This window comes from Brassica oleracea, chromosome C4 (genome assembly GCF_000695525.1).
Source record: "Brassica oleracea var. oleracea cultivar TO1000 chromosome C4, BOL, whole genome shotgun sequence".
In the NCBI taxonomy this organism is placed as follows: domain Eukaryota; kingdom Viridiplantae; phylum Streptophyta; class Magnoliopsida; order Brassicales; family Brassicaceae; genus Brassica; species Brassica oleracea.
In genome coordinates, this window is record NC_027751.1 from 51,265,611 (window position 1) to 51,269,819 (window position 4,209).

General features: G+C 31.1%; 1 long non-coding RNA gene across 1 annotated transcript in view; it reads left to right on the forward strand.

The window, feature by feature from the left end:
* Positions 1-490: 490 nt before the first annotated feature.
* LOC106340993 overlaps positions 491-4,209 on the forward strand; it is a 9,187-nt gene continuing 5,468 nt past the window's right edge. Inside the window, exons 1-2 of the long non-coding RNA XR_001269554.1 lie at positions 491-787; positions 1,507-1,634. This is a non-coding gene — a long non-coding RNA (uncharacterized LOC106340993). The remainder of the gene's footprint in view (positions 788-1,506; positions 1,635-4,209) is intronic.

The window sequence follows — 4,209 nt, forward strand, 5'->3', positions numbered from 1 at the left end:
CCTTGTTATGGCCTAACTTGTGAGTAGCTTAGTAACTAGTATTCACTAAAAGAGTATGTATATGATCAAATATGCAAGAAGTAAATGACCACATACGGAATGGTTCAAGATAACGATAATATCATTTTCTTGGACCAACTAATCATCCTCTATGTACAATCAAGTTTCTAGGACTATTTAATCTCTGGTCCACTCGTTAATCTAAGCTTAAATAAGGTAAAATAAATTAATAAACAAAAAGACTAAACTATCTAAAATCATTATCTAAATTCTCAAGCTCTTACATCGCTCATTAAATGTGATCCAGAAAGAAAACTAAAGAACCTTAAAAAGTTGGCTGATGAATATCAAAATTCAATATCTACAGCCAAAAACCTGAAAAACAACACAATTTTTTTACATAAGCTAGTCACCATGACACCATCTCTCTCTCTATATATATATATATATGCATATATACATGTATGTAAGATATGGTGAGATATGAAGAAACAGTTAGCTTTCCCTGACTCCCATGAAGACAATGACCCAACATCACCACCATCATCATCATTCATCATATATCATCATCATCACCATCTCTTTTGTTTGTCCCTTCTTTGAACCACCACTTGCTAATACCTACTGGCTACATACAGCTACTTCTCCCTTTTCTATAAATTACTGTTTTTTCACTTATACTCTCAGCACTGCTAGGTTGGGGAAGGTACAAAAGAAGACCTAGCTAGGGTTTTCAGAAACTCACAAAAATCTAAGCTGGTGAAATCTCAATTAAGATCCATTAACTGTAAGAGCTCTCTATTTCATCACTTTTATCATTAGTTTTGTTCTTGAGATCTAGTCTCTCTTTTTTTCATTCCCGATTTAGGTTTTTCTTTACCTAGCTAGCTCGTCTTATGATGATCTTCTATTACCATCTGTATGACTTACTTTAGATCTAATATCTATTTCTTCTGCCCACAAAGAAAAAGAAAAAAAATTAGGCTCTTTTCATATCTGGTTTTAGGGTTTCTTTCCCTTTTCTAGATCATGACTGAAGAGTATTTTTTAGGCATATGTTATGTAGTTATGCATGATTGATAGAGAGACTTTCTTCTAATTTCTGTAGAGTTTTTCTTGTTTACCTCTAATTGAAGAAAGTATATTCTCTCTGATTTGGAATCAAATCTCTTGCACAAACACTCCATAAACTGAGGATCTCTTGAGAAGATTGAATATCTCTTGGTCCAAAGCTTGTAGTGGTTAGACAAAATTATGTTTGTTTAATTAGTCTTTCAATATATATTTTATTTTATCTTCTCATGATCTGCAATGACTATGGTGGAATCTTTTCACACTTGGACCTGTTTCCTTATGTATATATTTACTCAAGTAGTTATTATTAATGTTAAAATTAATGTGGGCACTGTTCATGTGCACAGGGCTTACATCACTCACAAACAATTCCATATTTTTAAAAGAAAAAACATTAATAATGTTTGTATGATTTCAATGTTTGATGAACAGTTCAGCCTTTGTCTCTCTCTCTCTCCTGGTAGCTTCTTCTTGACAAGACCCATCAGTGGTCTTGCTTGTACAGTAAAGCTTGCTTCGTTCTGCGAAGTTTCAAACATATCACTCAGTATCCGAACCTTGTAAGTTAATTCATACATACATGTATATACTTCCATTATTTAACATTCTACTTCACTGCTGATACGGTTATAAACACATGCAAATACCATTTCAAACTAAAGTACATAGGAAGCTGTCTTAGTTTGGTTACATTTGTCTTGTTGTCGATGGCCCATTATGACCAGTAAGTGCATGTGCTTGAAACTATATTCCATGCCTGTGTTTTCTTCTGTAGAATCAACTGAACCCAAACCTGCTTTTTATAAGTGTGTAGCCCTTTAGTGTTTCAGTCATATATCTATGAAGCGAGACTGAAATAGATAGATATAGAAGGAGATTCTTTCAGTCCAGTCATGGATAGAACAAGAAGAGGGTAGAAACATCTGCCGACTCATCCATCCAAACACTTCTGGTAAAAAGAAAATAGATTTTATACCACAGTGGCTGTGTGAATGATGCGGGAGATGTTTTCATCTCTCTTTATCTGTGTTTGGACTGAAGGGAGCTCCTTCTTTATCTACATGTTTCAATTTTTCTCATGATCTTTTAATATATCAAAACAGATTTGTATTTTAGGACGTTGATCATAAGTTCAAAAATAACATTGAATTGGATAGAGATTCAGATTTTTTACCTCTCTCTCTAATGAATCTAAGAAAAAATATATATATAACCAGGTGATTTAGTATTTGATGTCAAACAATCTAGCAACTATTCCCTAGCTAGTGTTGTATTCAAAGGTATAGTCAAATTTACAAGTAGCCAATTTCTCCATGGATATGTATACACAGTGTAAGGTGTATAGAACTATTGATAAACTCGTGTACTTCTTGTTTTGGGGATTGAAATGACGACATAATATGGGGAGAGAGATTGTGTTCTTGCCTTATTCGTATTTTGCAAAATAAGTAATTTTGTACTTGTAATTTTTATGTTCCCAATGACTGGAGATGCAGCATGAATGGTTCACAACTTAACATCGTTGCTGTTTGCATTCAGACGACAATATATAAATGACTACTTCTCTGGTTTTAAAAGTAGATTTAAACTTTTTTATTTTATATATTTCAGCATTTTGTATATTTTCCATTTGGTTCGTATATCTCTTGAAGCATCATGATTCATGATGAGTATCTAGTCGGTAACCGAATAAAATTAGATACTGTTTGGATGTATATATATATTATTAAAGCAGAATCTCTATCCTATCTTTAGCTTTTAGAGTTATTTACAAACTTACCTCATTTCCTTTTTCAAAATAATTTTATTATTAATTTTATGATAATTATCTGATGAAGACAAACAAAAATTCCTTATTTACCTTAAATGAAATTCTACCATTTAATTACTTCAAGTTTTGGAAAACAATCTATACTATTAAAGCAAGCAAAATCTTTCTTAGGATTATGTCTCTAATTTTTCCAATTAATTACAAAAAATATCATTATCTTTTTGAATTTTTTAAATGGTTTTCGGCCACATTAATTGCACCACTCAGAAACGAGTATTTAAAAACGAATTTACAAGCCCATTTCGGTTGTAAAAAAAATTGAGATTTTCAAGCCCATTTCGACTTTATTAGAAACCCAATCAGATTATAATCATTTTTACTATACTTCAAAGATCTATACTAAAATCGATTTATGACATATATGCTATTTACATAGTATTAGCACTTTAGCCATGCCAAAATTATGAATATAATTTTTTATTATTACTTTCCGTTTGTTTCTTTTTTGGTAAGACCATATGGTGATATGTCGAAAAAGCCGGATTATTTGTGGGTGGGTTTCACGAATTTGATGTTCATTTAAATATTTGATTTTTTTGACCAAAAAAAAATTAGAAAACCCATTTTAAAACAGTAAAACATAAAAATGGATTCAAATTTTTGTTTGTATTTCTTTTAATCACCTTTTAAAATATGCTACGAAAGGATATTTGGGATTTAATAATTTACAATAAACTAAAAATATTAATACAAGGAACTCTTTTTTAAAAAACAACTCTTCAGAATTACTTTGTATTACTATAAAACATCAGCACTATTAAAAAATTAGTTATCAAATAACACAGAAGGTTACAATTAACAAATATTTAATTTTTTTAATTTGATTTAAAAAAAAAAAAATTTCGCGCTTTTAAAATACGAGTCACTATATATATTATTATATTTATATCTCAATACATATCATCCTAAATATATAAAATAATTACTACACTACAAGAAAACACAAATTTAACGACGGCCAAAATCGTCGTTATTTCCTCGGAAAAGAAGGCTTACGAGGAAATGGCGATGAAAGGCGTTTCGTCGTTATATGATTGTCGTAAGAGAAGATTCGTCGCCATTTCCTCGTTAATTAGCGAGGTTATATTTTCCTCGTAAAGAAGAATTAAGTTTTCGTCGTAAAGACCACGTGGGGTTTCCACGTAACGCGGTCGTTGTGCTTCCTCGTAAGAAACTCGTAAATGATTCGTCGTAAAAGACACGCAAAAACCTCTAAATAAATTCGTCGTAATAAAAACGTAAGAAACACGAAAACAATTCGTCGTAATAGAATCGTAACTAAATCCACGTAAAATCCTCGTTAA